Source organism: Triticum aestivum, chromosome 7D (genome assembly GCF_018294505.1).
Source record: "Triticum aestivum cultivar Chinese Spring chromosome 7D, IWGSC CS RefSeq v2.1, whole genome shotgun sequence".
In the NCBI taxonomy this organism is placed as follows: Eukaryota; Viridiplantae; Streptophyta; class Magnoliopsida; order Poales; family Poaceae; genus Triticum; species Triticum aestivum.
Genome location: NC_057814.1, coordinates 600,932,469 through 600,949,989, shown reverse-complemented (window position 1 = coordinate 600,949,989; position 17,521 = coordinate 600,932,469). Strand labels below are relative to the sequence as shown.

The window sequence follows — 17,521 nt, the reverse complement described above, 5'->3', positions numbered from 1 at the left end:
CTGTCGAAGTTACAGAATGTGACAGTATCAAATGTATTCTTCAGTCCAGATGAAAACTTTTTGCTCGTTTCAGGATTCTTCGGATGAGGTGCAACCTAGTAATACGTTGCAATCAGTTGTGCTGTGAACTCTCTACTGTACTTTTAGAAGCTGAAGGCTGTTTAAGCACCATGTGCATTTACAGTACGCTTACTGGATCAGATTGCAGAACATTCAGTGCAGCGTCTGAATAAGAATGCAGATTTTTAACTGAACTGTTCATGAATGGCATCCATTTCCATTTCCCAGCGATGCATTTTCATACCAAAGCCAGCGGGAACACAGTATAGAAACTTCCAACGTAGGGAGGAGGCAGGAAGGTTGCTGGAAATTTCAGCCAAGACAAACACATGATATGTTGGTTTGGATTCTCAGGATCCTCTTTGTCTGAATTTGGAACAGTCCATGTGTTCGCGTGCATGGCGGAATTCAAATATGCATGGGATCAAATAGAGCAAATGCGGTTTGTAGATCTTTTCTAGCCATGTCTGAATCAAACAAAGCTGCGGCCCAGCTCATACCCAGCCCTATCGTTCGTGCAAGAATATGGCTTGACCTCCGTTGGTGCTAATTTTGTGTGGTGTGCCGGAACAGATAGGTTTTAGTATTTTCAAAATCACCATTCCGTCGTAGTCTAGGTGGTTAGGATACTCGGCTCTCACCCGAGAGACCCGGGTTCAAGTCCCGGCGACGGAAATCTTTTCTTTTTCAACTTTTTCCTAAAGTTGAACCCTCATTGACACTGAAATGTACTGTACAGTATATTCAGAAGCTTTTTCATTTCTCTATCTATTTCTCCAGTTCAGTTTGGCAATCTGCTTCTGCGAAAAGCGACGTCACGATCGGCGCATCGCGGCCGTCCACTCCGCTCCGATCCTGTTTGAAAAGAAAGACGAGTCCAAAATTTGATCCCTTGCTTCCTTCCCCCTCGCCGATCAAAAAGCAGCCACCCCAACCCACCGGCGGCCATCTGCTGCTCTGCTCCTTCCACACCCGCAGGCCGCAGCGATGCGGCGGCCGCGGCGGGCTATAAAACCTGCTCCCACACGTAGCAGAACTACTAACTGAATATCGTTGCTTATAAAGCATACGCCCCCATTCCATTAAAATAATAGTGCTTCATCGCAGAGAAGTATTTGACTGTCATCACTATTCTAAGTTCTCAAATATCCTGTTCTGTCTGTTTCATTGTTGTGCACAGTGCTTATTTCAGTTGATGCCGTCGAAGGCCTCCAAAGCTGTCCAGTATCCTACTTTGCTATCTAGCTAGTGTGCAATACTCTGCACATGTATTATACCCCATGAGCATATTTAACAGATTTATAATCTGATACTTGTTTATACTGAAGAATCTTTACTTTGATGTACTGGCCTTCAAATCTTACTGTTCTCTAGCTGAATTTTGCATCTGTCCTTTGGGCCCTTGACTAGCAATGCAGCTGCCCATTCTACAAAACCACATACTACGCTGTTGAATACCGCAGTGCTAGAACCCTGAGTGAGAAGAAACTTCAGCAAGAAGTAAGCTTTCTGCCCAGTGATTCTGATCAACATACAGCATCATTGTCAGGACCCGAAGAGAGGGGAGAGATTTGTATAGCTAAATACAGGAATAATTTGTGGAAGAAATCTCAATCTCGGCTGTATTGATGTAAGAGTAGTGTTTAGGGTTCTTGTTCAAGCCACGATAGGCAAGGCAGTTGAGGAATTCGATAATGATTCGGTCCAGCCACAACCCGGCTGTTTATAGGCTGGCCAATGGTAACTAAAGAAAATGCTGTAACTGAAATAAATGCTACAGTAAAGTGATGAGGATCCAACGGTGGCGATCTATCCAAGAGCCATCGTGGCCGTTGGTTGTCTGAAACGGTATTGTCGGATCTGCTACACCCCTTCTCTGAATCTCACAGGATAACTGAATAATGGACACTTCAGTCCTGACATTACCCCCTTCTTGAGAAACGACATGTCCTCATGGCGCTTGCTCTTGATCTCTCCATCCTTGTGTAGTTGTCCGAAAGAACTCAGGGAATGTGTATTTTATGAAATCTACACCCTCCCAAGTTGCATCTTCAGGTGGCAGATTTTCCCACTGGATATACCACTGGACCACCGGCAGATTGTGTCGAGGAACCTATCTGACTTGAAGAACTGTTGCAGGACCAGTCTTGATTGTACCATCAGCTGTGACCATTGGCAGGTTAGGACTGGGAATGGCTTTTGAGCCGATGTGTTTCTTCAACTGACTAACATGAAACACAGGGTGGATTTTCACATGAGCAGGAAACTGCAACTTGTAAGCCACTTTGCCCACTTTCTGGGTGATCATAAATGGACCATAGAACTTGTTTTGTAGTTTCAAAGCCCCACGAAATCCAAATGTTGCAAGCCTATAAGGAGCCATTTTCAGATACACCATATCTCCCACTGCAAACACTCTTTCACTTCTCTTCATGTCTGCATACTTTTTCATTCTATTCTGAGCTTGCTGCAAATTGGACTTTAAGTGTTCTAACATCAGTTGTTTATCTTCTAGAAAGGAGTGTGCTTCCTCATCTTCAGGACCAGGTATAGCTAGCTCAGATATTAATGGTGGGGGAAAACCATATAAAGCTTGAAAGGGGGACATCTTCAGAGCAGTATGATAAGTAGTGTTGTACCAGAATTCAGCTAGGGAAAGCCAAGAAGACCACTTCTTGGGTTGATCAGTAGTCATGCATCTTAAATAAGTTTCTACACACTGATTCACTCTTTCTGTTTGACCATCTGTTTGTGGGTGGTAGGCAGTACTGTACCTCAACTCACTATGAAGAGCAGCAAAGATATCTTTCCACAATTTGCTAGTGAAAATTCTATCTCTATCAGATATGATCAGCTTAGGTAGTCCATGCAATCTGATGATATTGTCTACAAATGCTTGAGCCACACTCAGTATTGTGTAGGGATGTGATAGTGGAATGAAATGAGCATATCTGGTGAATCTGTCCACCACTACCAATATGACCTCCTTACCTTGAGAATTAGGCAGTCCTTCTATGAAATCCATAGATACATGTTGCCATGCCATGTCAGCCATATGTAGAGGCTCTAATAAACCAGGTTGTAGACAATTTTCATGCTTGGCCCTCTGACAAATAGGACATGCAGCAATAAAATTTTCCACGGCTGCTTTCAAACCAGGCCAATAAAATATGCCTTTCACTCTCTGATGTGTAGCTCTTGTGCCTGAATGTCCACCAACAGGAGAGCTGTGCAAGGCAGTAATTAGTCTGGTTCTCAAGTTAGACACATCTCCTACCATGATTCTGCCCTTATATCTAATAATACCAGCTGTCAAGCTATAGTCAGGCATGGTATTATTGTGTTGTAACAGCAGTTGCTCCAGAAATTTTTTGGTGACTGGGTCTTTAGGATAGCTGTCCACCAGTTCTTGTGCCCACACTGGAGTAGCAACAGAGATGGCCATGCAGGAAGGAAGCAACCTAGACAGGGCATCAGCTACTTTGTTTTGTACACCCTTTTTGTACTGGATCTTGAAATTGAATTCCAATAACTTCATCATTAATTTGTGTTGAACTCCTTCAGTGATCTTCTGATCAGTGATAAATTTCAGGGATTGTTGATCAGTTTTAATGATTAGTTCATTACCTATGAGGTAATGTCTCCATTTCTTAAGTGCTTCTAGTATAGCTAGAGCTTCTTTCTCATAGGTGGAGAGAGTAGCATTTCTAGGGCATAAGGAGGAGCTGTAGTAAGCTAAGGGTCTACCTTGTTGCATCAGTACTGCTCCTATACCCTTCCCAGAAGCATCAGTTTCCAATATGAAGGGTTTAGAGAAATCAGGCAGTGCTAGGACAGGAGCTGTGATTAGAGCTTGCTGAAGTTGACCAAATGCTCTGTCATGTTCAGGTTTCCAAGCAAATTGACCCTTCTTCAGAAGATCATGGAGAGGTCTGCATATAGTTCCATAACCTTTAATAAATCTCCTGTAATACCCAGTCCAAGAAAACTTCTCAATTTTGTCACATTATCAGGGGTTGGCCACTCAGCAATTGCTTTGATTTTCTGTGGGTCAGTTGCCACTCCTGCTGCAGAAATTATATGCCCAAGGTATTCCACTTGTTGGACTGCAAAGACACACTTGGACAATTTAGCACATAACTGGTTCTCCTTCAGTATTTTAAGCACTAATTCTATATGTTCCATGTGTTCTTTGAGAGATTTACTATAGATCGGGATATCATCAAAGAAGACCAAGACAAACTTTCTCAAATAAGGGCCAAAAATGTTGTTCATGAGTGCTTGGAAAGTGCCTGGTGCATTAGACAGTCCAAAGGGCATTACCAAGTATTCAAAATGCCCCAAAAAAGTTCTGAAGGCAGTTTTATGTATGTCATCTGGGTGCATTCGAATCTGGTGATATCCTACTCTCAAGTCCAGCTTGGAGAAGTACTGAGCTCCATTTAATTCATCAAGTAAATCTTCTATTACTGGTATGGGAAATGTGTTTTTCACAGTCACAGAGTTGAGTTTTCTGAAATCAGTGCATAATCTCATGGAGTTATCCTTCTTCTTCACTAAGATAACAGAAGCTGCATATGGGCTCTGGCTGTGTCTAATGAAATGGGCAGCCAACATTTTCTTGATTTGATCTTCCATTTCTTGCTTTTGGTGATGAGGTACCTGTCGTGGAATCGTCACGGCAGATGTCCTAGTGTGAGGACTTAGTCGTGAGGCCAACGCATCTATGCGGTAGCTTGAGAGGGGTTGATCGGGACGAGAGACGCAACACGCAAGACAAGAATTTAGACAGCTTCGGGCCCCGGGAAACATCATCCGGTGATAACCCTACATGCTGTTTGTGGCTAGGTCTCATTATGATCATGAGTGAGTCGTCGGTTTGGCCGGCTCTTTGTGTCTAGCCCTCGAGATTGTTTCTTGTTACTTGTCCCTCTTTGGGTGCCCTGCCCCTCCTTATATAAGTTGAAGGGGCGGGTTACATGACTAGTCCTAGTAGGATTAGGATTACTCTATTACAAGTGGAGTCCTAGTCTTGCTTCCTTTGTAAGGGAATATTCCTTACGCTTTCCTCTTAAGCCGGCCCACCATAACATGAGCCGGCCTTCTGGGCCTTGGGCCTAGTCTTCTATCTGACCCGCCGTCGGGGCCATCCATGAGTCGTCTGGTTCATGAGCTGTCTGACCAATGAGCCGCCAGACCCATGAGTCGCTAGTCCTCCGCTGGGTCATCGGTGAAATGCCAAGTCCGGCCGGGTCATACTTCCGGCTGGGTCATACCGCGGGGTATATCCCCGACATTAGCCCCCAGTTTAATTTGGATTTATCCATGTTAAACTGATCCTGTAAAATAAACACAAGAACAAACTAGATAGGTTGTGTTCCGGGTTAAATATTTTCCTGAACCGGCACCTGATCATCTTTAAGTCCTTGTCATTTCCTTGTTCATATGTATATGTCTATGATCTCATAGTAAATCTTCTTTAGCAGATATGTTTCAACTTTGTCAATGCAAAAAATTCAGATACTTCTTTTGAAAAGTCCGGGTCAATAGGCCAGCTTCAGAGTCAATTTGCTGGCATTGGTCTCTTGTATAGAAATATTGTAAGAAATAATCCACTTGAATCGGCTTCCAAAGTACCGGCTTAAAAGATATTGGTTTTGAAATACTCATCTGACTTTCAGCCGGCTTGAAGAGGTAAAACTTGCCGGTTTATCATAACCAAAATTGTCGGCTTGTAAATATTGATAGCACCGGGTCATAACTGTTGGTGACACCGGATCATGATTGTTGCAAACACCGGGTCAACTTGATCTTCTCAAAACTGAGAATTTGAAGATTTTTCCCCCTTATATGTATATCACCTGTAGCCCCCAAGTCTTAAGAGGAGAACATAGTGATAACTTAAGACTTGCTTCAATATAAGTGTTGCAACCCTGAAGAAATCCGGGTTATTCATCTCAATCATTAGTCATAAACTGAATATTCCACATATGTAGCCCCCAAGTGTCGGGTTGTCATGCCTGCAGCAACCTGGGACTTGTAATTGCCTTATGCTCATAAAAACTTCAACCAGTGTAGCCCCCAAGGGCCGGGTCATTATGCAATAATGAGCATGGACTTTGTAAATATAATCATGTAAACTTGACCAGCAATGTGTAGCCCCCAAGGGCCGGGTCAGTAAGATATTACCGAGCTGGGACTTTGTATATGATTCATTTATAATAACAGCATATGATGTAATCTCCACCATGGGGCTTGAACCCACGTCCACAAGGTTAAGAGCTTTGTACTCTACCAACTGAGTAGTGGATCTTTCAATATAATGGATTAAGGCTTGTGTACCTTGAATTTTTGACAGAAGCAATTGGTAGCCCCCAAGGGTCGGCTCATTTAGAATGTGATGAGTCGGGTCCTCAATAAGTTGAGCAAAAAATGACTTTGCATTAGCCCCCAAGTGCCATGGTACATGCTGTCAGTAACATGGGACTTGCATATTCGATGTAATATCAATTTGAATAATGTAGCCCCAAGTGTCGGGTCGTAAGCCTGCAGCGACTCGGGACTATTCCTTCCATTGTAGAATAAATCATATTCATTGATAAAATAATAGCCATTGCGCCAAAGCGACTTTGAATACCTCATTTGTTGATAAGTAAATCCGGAGTTTAAATACCCGGCGGCTCTTGGCCGATGGCAATTTAATACGCCTCCATTGTAAACCGGAATTTTTATAACCCGGCGGCTTATAACCTTTGAGAAAATCAAGAATTGATAACCCTTTTGAGATACCAATGTCAATTTTTGATGATGGGCTGGAACTTAATCATTTATGTAAATCATAGCTTTGTAAATCCTGCACAGAGTTTAAACAACATACGCCCTGGCGACTTAACGTCAAAAGCCAGGGCGGGTAACCACCCAAATGTAGTCTTATCCTGCACACAAGTAGATCATGTTGGAAATATGCCCTAGAGGCAATAATAAATGGTTATTATTATATTTCTTTGTTCATAATAATTGTCTATTGTTCATGCTATAATTGTGTTATCCGGAAATCGTAATACATGTGTGAATACATAGACCACAACGTGTCCCTAGTAAGCCTCTAGTTGACTAGCTCGTTGATCGACAGATAGTCATGGTTTCCTGACTATGGACATTGGATGTCGTTGATAACGGGATCACTTCATTAGGAGAATGATGTGATGGACAAGACCCAATCCTAAGCATAGCATAAAAGATCGTGTAGTTTCGTTTGCTAGAGCTTTTCCAATGTCAAGTATCTTTTCCTTAGACCATGAGATCGTGCAACTCCCGGATACCGTAGGAGTGCTTTGGGTGTGCCAAACGTCACAACGTAACTGGGTGACTATAAAGGTGCACTACGGGTATCTCCGAAAGTGTTTGTTGGGTTGGCACGGATCGAGACTGGGATTTGTCACTCCGTGTGACGGAGAGGTATCTCTGGGCCCACTCGGTAATGCATCATCATAATGAGCTCAGTGTGACTAAGGCGTTAGTCACGGGATCATGCATTACGGTACGAGTAAAGAGACTTGCCGGTAATGAGATTGAACAAGGTATTGGGATACCGACGATCGAATCTCGGGCAAGTAACATACCGATTGACAAAGGGAATTGTATACGGGATTGATTGAATCCTCGACATCGTGGTTCATCCGATGAGATCATCGTGGAACATGTGGGAACCAACATGGGTATCCAGATCCCGTTGTTGGTTATTGACCGGAGAGGCGTCTTGGTCATGTCTGCATGTCTCCCGAACCCGTAGGGTCTACACACTTAAGGTTCGGTGACGCTAGGGTTGTAGAGATATGAGTATGCGGAAACCCGAAAGTTGTTCGGAGTCCTGGATGAGATCCCGGACGTCACGAGGAGTTCCGGAATGGTCCGGAGGTGAAGAATTATATATAGGAAGTCAAGTTTCGGCCACCGGGAAAGTTTCGGGGGTTATCGGTAATGTACCGGGACCACCGGAAGGGTCCCGGGGGTCCACCGGGTGGGGCCACCTATCCCGGAGGGCCCCATGGGCTGAAGTGGGAAGGGAACCAGCCCCTAGTGGGCTGGGGCGCCCCCCATGGGCCTCCCCCCTGTGCCTAGGGTTGGAAACCCTAGGGTGGGGGGGGGGGCGCCCCACTTGCCTTGGGGGGCAAGTCCCCCCCTTGGCCGCCGCCCCCTCCCTTGATGGGATCTTGGCCGGAGCCCCCCCTCCCAGGGGGCCTATATAAAGGGGGGTGGGAGGGCAGCAACACAACAGCCTTGGGCGCCTCCCTCCTCCCCTGCTACACCTCTCCCTCTCGCAGAAGCTCGGCGAAGCCCTGCCGAGACCCGCTACATCCACCACCACGTCGTCGTGCTGCTGGATCTCCATCAACCTCTCCTTCCCCCTTGCTGGATCAAGGAGGAGACGTCGCTGCACCGTACGTGCGTTGAGCGCGGAGGTGCCATCCGTTCGGCACTCGGTCATCGGTGATTTGAATCACGGCGAGTACGACTCCGTCAACAACGTTCATTGGAACGCTTCCGCTCGCGATCTACAAGGGTATGTAGATGCACTCCTTTCCCCTCGTTGCTAGTATACTCCATAGATGGATCTTGGTGAGCGTAGGAAAATTTTAAAATTCTGCTACGATCCCCAACAGTGGCATCATGAGCCAGGCCTATGCGTAGTTACTATGCACGAGTAGAACACAAAGCAGTTGTGGGCGTTGATGTTGCCAATTCTTCTTGCCGCTACTAGCCGTATCTTGTTTCGGTGGTATTGTAGGATGAAGCAGCTCGGACCGACCTTACACGTACGCTTACGTGAGACAGGTTCCACCGACTGACATGCACTAGTTGCATAAGGTGGCTAGCGGGTGTCTGTCTCTCCTACTTTAGTCGGAACGGATTCGATGAAAAGGGTCCTTATGAAGGGTAAATAGAAATTGGCAAATCACGTTGTGGTTTTACGTAGGTAAGAAACGTTCTTGCTAGAAACCTATACAAGCCACGTAAAAAAACTTGCAACAACAATTAGAGGACGTCTAACTTGTTTTTGCAGCAAGTGCTATGTGATGTGATATGGCCAGAAGATGTGATGAATGATATATGTGATGTATGAGATTGATCATATTCTTGTAATAGGAATCACGACTTGCATGTCGATGAGTATGACAACCGGCAGGAGCCATAGGAGTTGTCTTTATTATTTTGTATGACCTGCGTGTCATTGAATAACGCCATGTAAATTACTTTACTTTGTTGCTAAACGCGTTAGCCATAGAAGTAGAAGTAATCGTTGGCGTGACGACTTCATGAAGACACAATGATGGAGATCATGATGATGGAGATCATGGTGTCATGCCGGTGAAGAAGATGATCATGGTGCCCCGAAGATGGAGATCAAAGGAGCATAATGATATTGGCCATATCATGTCACTATTTGATTGCATGTGATGTTTATCATGTTTTGCACCTTATTTGCTTAGAACGACGGTAGTAAGTAAGATGATCCCTTATGATAATTTCAAGAAAAGTGTTCCCCCTAACTGTGCACCGTTGCGAAGGTTCGTTGTTTCGAAGCACCACGTGATGATCGGGTGTGATAGATTCTAACGTTCGAATACAACGGGTGTTGACGAGCCTAGCATGTACAGACATGGCCTTGGAACACACGCAATACACTTAGGTTGACTTGACGAGCCTAGCATGTACAGACATGGCCTCGGAACACGGAGGACCGAAAGGTCGAGCATGAGTCGTATAGAAGATACGATCAACATGGAAATGTTCACCGATCTTGACTAGTCCGTCTCACGTGATGATCGGACACGGCCTAGTTAAACTCGGATCATGTTTCACTTAGATGACTAGAGGGATGTCTATCTGAGTGGGAGTTCATTGAGTAATTTGATTAGATGAACTTAATTATCATGAACTTAGTCTAAAATCTTTACACTATGTCTTGTAGATCAAATGGCCCACGTTGTCCTCTATTTCAACGCGTTCCTAGAGAAAACCAAGCTGAAAGATGATGGCAGCAACTATACGGACTGGGTCCGAAACCTGAGGATCATCCTCATAGCAGCCAAGAAAGATTATGTCTTAGAAGCACCGCTAGGTGAAGCACCAATCCCAGAGAACCAAGACGTTATGAACGCTTGGCAGCAGCGTGCTGATGATTACTCCCTCGTTCAGTGCGGCATGCTTTACAGCTTAGAACCGGGTCTCCAAAAGCGTTTTGAGAAACATGGAGCATATGAGATGTTCGAGGAGCTGAAAATGGTTTTCCAAGCTCATGCCCGGGTCGAGAGATATGAAGTCTCCGACAAGTTCTTCAGCTGTAAAATGGAGGAGAATAGTTCTGTTAGTGAGCACATACTCAGAATGTCTGGGTTGCACAACCGCTTGTCTCAGCTGGGAGTTAATCTCCCGGATGATGCGGTCATTGACAGAATCCTTCAGTCGCTTCCACCAAGCTACAAGAGCTTTGTGATGAACTTCAATATGCAGGGGATGGAAAAGACCATCCCCGAGGTATATTCAATGCTGAAATCAGCGGAAGGGGAGATCAGAAAAGAACATCAAGTGTTGATGGTGAATAAAACCACTAAGTTCAAGAAGGGCAAGGGTAAGAAGAACTTCAAGAAGGACGGCAAGGGAGTTGCCGCGCCCGGTAAGCCAGTTACCGGGAAGAAGTCAAAGAACGGACCCAAGCCCGAGACTGAGTGCTTTTATTGCAAGGGAAGTGGTCACTGGAAGCGGAACTGCCCCAAATATTTAGCAGACAAGAAGGCCGGCAACACCCAAGGTATATGTGATATACTAGTAATTGATGTGTACCTTACCAGTACTCGTAGTAGCTCCTGGGTATTTGATACCGGTGCGGTTGCTCATATTTGTAACTCAAAACAGGAACTACGGAATAAACGGAGACTGGCAAAGGACGAGGTGACGATGCGCGTCGGGAATGGTTCCAAGGTCGATGTGATCGCCGTTGGCACGCTACCTCTGCATCTACCTACGGGATTAGTTTTAAACCTCAATAATTGTTATTAGTGCCAGCTTTGAGCATGAACATTGTATCTGGATCTCGTTTAATTCGAGATGGCTACTCATTTAAATCCGAGAATAATGGTTGTTCTATTTATATGAGAGATATGTTTTATGGTCATGCCCCGCTGGTTAATGGTTTATTCTTGATGAATCTCGAACGTGATGTTACACATATTCATAGTGTGAATACCAAAAGATGTAAAGTTGATAACGATAGTCCCACATACTTGTGGCACTGCCGCCTTGGTCACATTGGTGTCAAGCGCATGAAGAAGCTCCATGCAGATGGACTTTTGGAGTCTCTTGATTACGAATCATTTGACACGTGCGGACCATGCCTCATGGGTAAGATGACCAAGACTCCGTTCTCCGGAACAATGGAGCGAGCAACCAACTTATTGGAAATCATACATACCGATGTGTGCGGTCCAATGAGTGTTGAGGCTCGCGGAGGATATCGTTATGTTCTCACTCTCACTGATGACTTAAGTAGATATGGGTATGTCTACCTAATGAAACACAAGTCTGAAACCTTTGAAAAGTTCAAGGAATTTCAGAGTGAGGTTGAGAATCAACGTGACAAGAAAATAAAATTCTTACGATCAGATCGTGGTGGAGAATATTTAAGTCACGAGTTTGGTACACACTTAAGGAAATGTGGAATAGTTTCACAACTCACGCCGCCTGGAACACCTCAGAGAAACGGTGTGTCCGAACGTCGTAATCGCACTCTATTGGATATGGTGCGATCTATGATGTCTCTTACCGATTTACCGCTCTCATTTTGGGGCTATGCTTTAGAGACTGCCGCATTCACTTTAAATAGGGCTCCGTCGAAATCCGTTGAGACGACACCGTATGAATTATGGTTTGGGAAGAAACCTAAGCTGTCGTTTCTAAAAGTTTGGGGATGCGATGCTTATGTCAAGAAACTTCAACCTGAAAAGCTCGAACCCAAGTCGGAGAAATGCGTCTTCATAGGATACCCTAAGGAAACCATTGGGTATACCTTCTACCTCAGATCCGAAGGCAAGATCTTCGTTGCCAAGAACGGGTCCTTTCTGGAGAAGGAGTTTCTCTCGAAAGAATTGAGTGGGAGAAAAGTGGAACTTGATGAGGTGATAGTCACCCCTTCCGTGCCGGAAAGTAGCGCAGCGCGGGAAAATGTTCCTGTGGTGCCTGCACCGACTGGGGAGGAAGTTAATGATGATGATCATGAAGCTTCGGATCAAGTTACTACTGAACTTCGTAGGTCCACAAGGACACGTTCCGCACCAGAGTGGTACGGCAACCCTGTCCTGGAAATCATGTTGTTAGACAACGGTGAACCTTCGAACTATGAAGAAGCGATGGCGGGCCCGGATTCCAACAAATGGCTTGAAGCCATGCAATCCGAGATAGGATCCATGTATGAAAACGAAGTATGGACTTTGACAGACTTGCCCGATGATCGGCGAGCCATAGAAAACAAATGGATCTTTAAGAAGAAGACAGACGCGGATGGTAATGTGACCATCTATAAGGCTCGACTTGTCGCTAAGGGTTATCGACAAGTTCAAGGGGTTGACTACGATGAGACTTTCTCACCCGTAGCGAAGCTGAAGTCCGTCCGAATCATGTTAGCAATTGCCGCATACTATGATTATGAGATATGGCAGCTGGACGTCAAAACGGCATTCCTTAATGGCTTCCTTAAGGAAGAGTTGTATATGATGCAGCCGGAAGGTTTTGTCGATCCTAAGAATGCTAACAAAGTATGCAAGCTCCAGCGCTCAATCTATGGGCTGGTGCAAGCATCTCGGAGTTGGAACATTCGCTTTGATGAGATGATCAAAGCGTTTGGGTTTACACAGACTTATGGAGAAGCCTGTGTTTACAAGAAAGTGAGTGGGAGCTCTGTAGCATTTCTCTTATTATATGTGGATGACATATTATTGATGGGAAATGATATAGAATTCTTGGAAAGTATAAAGGCCTATTTGAATAAGTGTTTTTCAATGAAGGACCTTGGAGAAGCTGCTTATATATTAGGCATCAAGATCTATAGAGATAGATCAAGACGCCTCATTGGTCTTTCACAGAGTACATACCTTGACAAGATATTGAAGAAGTTCAATATGGATCAGTCCAAGAAGGGGTTCTTGCCTGTATTGCAAGGTGTGCAATTGAGCACGGCTCAATGCCCGACCACGGCAGAAGATAGAGAAAAGATGAGTGTCATCCCCTATGCCTCGGCCATAGGGTCTATTATGTATGCCATGCTGTGTACCAGACCTGATGTAAACCTTGCCGTAAGTTTGGTAGGAAGGTACCAAAGTAATCCCGGCATGGAACACTGGACAGCGGTCAAGAATATCCTGAAGTACCTGAAGAGGACTAAGGATATGTTTCTCGTTTATGGAGGTGACGAAGAGCTCGTCGTAAAGGGTTACGTCGACGCTAGCTTCGACACAGATCTGGATGACTCGAAGTCACAAACCGGATACGTGTATATTTTGAATGGAGGAGCAGTAAGCTGGTGCAGTTGCAAGCAAAGCGTCGTGGCGGGATCTACATGTGAAGCGGAGTACATGGCGGCCTCGGAGGCAGCACAGGAAGCAGTCTGGATGAAGGAGTTCATTACCGACCTAGGGGTGATTCCCAATGCGTCGGGCCCGATGACTCTCTTCTGTGACAACACTGGAGCTATTGCCCTTGCAAAGGAGCCCAGGTTTCACAGGAAGACCAGGCATATCAAGCGTCGCTTCAACTCCATTCGTGAAAGTGTTCAAAATGGAGACATAGATATTTGTAAAGTACATACGGACCTGAATGTAGCAGATCCGTTGACTAAACCTCTCCCTAGAGCAAAACATGATCAACACCAGGACGCAATGGGTGTTCGATTCATCACAATGTAACTAGATTATTGACTCTAGTGCAAGTGGGAGACTGTTGGAAATATGCCCTAGAGGCAATAATAAATGGTTATTATTATATTTCTTTGTTCATGATAATTGTCTATTGTTCATGCTATAATTGTGTTATCCGGAAATCGTAATACATGTGTGAATACATAGACCACAACGTGTCCCTAGTAAGCCTCTAGTTGACTAGCTCGTTGATCAACAGATAGTCATGGTTTCCTGACTATGGACATTGGATGTCGTTGATAACGGGATCACATCATTAGGAGAATGATGTGATGGACAAGACCCAATCCTAAGCATAGCATAAAAGATCGTGTAGTTTCGTTTGCTAGAGCTTTTCCAATGTCAAGTATCTTTTCCTTAGACCATGAGATCGTGCAACTCCCGGATACCGTAGGAGTGCTTTGGGTGTGCCAAACGTCACAACGTAACTGGGTGACTATAAAGGTGCACTACGGGTATCTCCGAAAGTGTCTGTTGGGTTGGCACGGATCGAGACTGGGATTTGTCACTCCGTGTGACGGAGAGGTATCTCTGGGCCCACTCGGTAATGCATCATCATAATGAGCTCAATGTGACTAAGGCGTTAGTCACGGGATCATGCATTATGGTACGAGTAAAGAGACTTGCCGGTAACGAGATTGAACAAGGTATTGGGATACCGACGATCGAATCTCGGGCAAGTAACATACCGATTGACAAAGGGAATTGTATACGGGATTGATTGAATCCTCGACATCGTGGTTCATCCGATGAGATCATCGTGGAACATGTGGGAGCCAACATGGGTATCCAGATCCCGCTGTTGGTTATTGACCGGAGAGGCGTCTCGGTCATGTCTGCATGTCTCCCGAACCCGTAGGGTCTACACACTTAAGGTTCGGTGACGCTAGGGTTGTAGAGATATGAGTATGCGGAAACCCGAAAGTTGTTCGGAGTCCCGGATGAGATCCCGGACGTCACGAGGAGTTCCGGAATGGTCCGGAGGTGAAGAATTATATATAGGAAGTCAAGTTTCGGCCACCGGGAAAGTTTCGGGGGTTATCGGTATTGTACCGGGACCACCGGAAGGGTCCCGGGGGTCCACCGGGTGGGGCCACCTATCCCGGAGGGCCCCATGGGCTGAAGTGGGAAGGGAACCAGCCCCTAGTGGGCTGGGGCGCCCCCCATGGGCCTCCCCCCTGCGCCTAGGGTTGGAAACCCTAGGGTGGGGGGGCGCCCCACTTGCCTTGGGGGGCAAGTCTCCCCCCTTGGCCGCCGCCCCCTCCCTTGATGGGATCTTGGCCGGCGCCCCCCCTCCCAGGGGGCCTATATAAAGGGGGGGAGGGAGGGCAGCAACACAACAGCCTTGGGCGCCTCCCTCCTCCCCTGCTACACCTCTCCCTCTCGCAGAAGCTCGGCGAAGCCCTGCCGAGACCCGCTACATCCACCACCACGCCGTCGTGCTGCCGGATCTCCATCAACCTCTCCTTCCCCCTTGCTGGATCAAGAAGGAGGAGACGTCGCTGCACCGTACGTGTGGTGAGCGCGGAGGTGCCGTCAGTTCGGCACTCGGTCATCGGTGATTTGAATCACGGCGAGTACGACTCCGTCAACAACGTTCATTGGAACGCTTCGGCTCGCGATCTACAAGGGTATGTAGATGCACTCCTTTCCCCTCGTTGCTAGTATACTCCATAGATGGATCTTGGTGAGCGTAGGAAAATTTTAAAATTCTGCTACGATCCCCAACAGATCACAAGATCCCTTGGCGGTTTACCGCGGGGCTGGTCATAATATCTCACATATAACCACTTTGATATTCAATTAGTACTGCCGGTTTACATGACCTGTGCAGTAAGGGCGATAACCCAATCCTTAGAAGCCAATGCTTCCAAATGTTTATGATTGTCATATGATGGCGACTTATCATCCAAAGTCAAGCCGGGTTAATCGAAGCCACATATATGCTTCAGATATGAACAAAAAGGGTCTCAAGACAAAATCAAAGATCGCTTCAAAAAAAACTTAAGCCAAATAGAAAGAAAAATTGAGGCTTCTAATTCAAATACGATCAGTAAACTGTTCCAAAGGGGTTAAGCTAGGATTCGAATACGATCATGTAGCCCCTAGTGGCTTTGGCGTTGCGCCGACCAAGAGGGTACCGACAGCTATGTTCTCTTTGGTTCGAATACGACCTATGTTTGAACAGGAAGCCCCCTAATGATCTTGAGAGTTTTTTAACGACTCTGATTCGAATACGATCAAAGTCGGTTCCCAAAAGGGGTTGAGCTATGATTCGAATACGATCAAGAAGCCCCCTAGTGAGCTCGGCAGTGTGCCGGTCAAGAGGGTACCGACAGCTATGTTCTCTTTGGTCCGAATACGACCTATGTTTGAACAGGAAGCCCCCTAGTGATCATGAGAATATTTAACGACCCTGATTCGAATACGATCGGGGTCACCCAAAAGGGTTAAACTAAATTCGAATACGATCAGCTCCCAATGGTCATTAAAGCAGGGTACCTATGTTTGAGTTGTGCTTTGTAACAGACTCTCTTTGGTCCCTTTAATTTTTCTTGAGAACTCGAACTTTGCGAGAGATAAATTCTTTTTGAACCGGAAATTCTTAAACCGGATATTGAGAGTTTCAAAGCTTGGTGATAGACAAATTTACCTTGAACCGGATTTTGAACCGGATTTGAGAGCTTTAAAGCTTTGTGGCAGATAAATTTCATTTGAACCGGATTTTAAACCAGACATTAAGAGCTTCAGTGCTTTGTGGGAGATCTCAAGTCTCTTGATCCGGATCTAAACCGGAATCCTTCTTTTTAAGCCGGAAATTTTCTGACGGCCCTTAAATTTTCACCAATATGGCGGTAGCCTCCGGGACCGGGTTATTTTTTTCCTCCAATGACCGGGAGTTCTTGAATGCATTGAAACCGACCAATGTTGCCGAGTCATATCATTGTAGCCCCCGAGTCTCAAGACGACTCGAGGAGTTGGATTTTAGATTCTCCATATTGACCATAGCATAAGGTGTATATCATTGGTGTTGATAGCGCGATGTGAATCCACAGAAGGTTGAGGTGACTGCGGCGGGTTATAAATGATCCTGTATGAGCCGTGTCAGCAACTCGGCCAATGGTCCCTTCCAACTGGCTGTTTGAAGTTAACCAAACTGTAGTGGCGGCAACTTGTGCGCATGCCCATTTGAACCATCCAGTGCAGACGGCGGCTGATAATACATGATAATTTGCCTCCAATTTTGTTGGAAGAAAAACCGGGCTTCCCAAGCAGTGACTTGCTCATACTCAATAATCAGCTCACGCAGACGGGTGCGGCCCGGTATGTTGATATAGACCAGGCCGCGAGAGACAGATGGTAAAAACAACCGTAGCATCAGAGGTGGTACAGACAGATGAGTTGGTCACGACGTTGTAAACTGGTGTGGTCGGGCGAGTCAATCGCCAGCGCAGTAAGCCGCGCGGATGGGCGAATCAACCACATCGTGT

At 45.7% G+C, this 17,521-nt stretch overlaps 1 non-coding gene across 1 annotated transcript; it reads left to right on the top strand.

Annotated features, from left to right (window-relative positions):
• Window positions 1-662: 662 nt before the first annotated feature.
• TRNAE-CUC (transfer RNA glutamic acid (anticodon CUC)) lies at window positions 663-735 on the top strand. The gene has a single exon. It is a non-coding gene; the product is annotated as a tRNA-Glu (tRNA).
• Window positions 736-17,521: the final 16,786 nt, after the last annotated feature.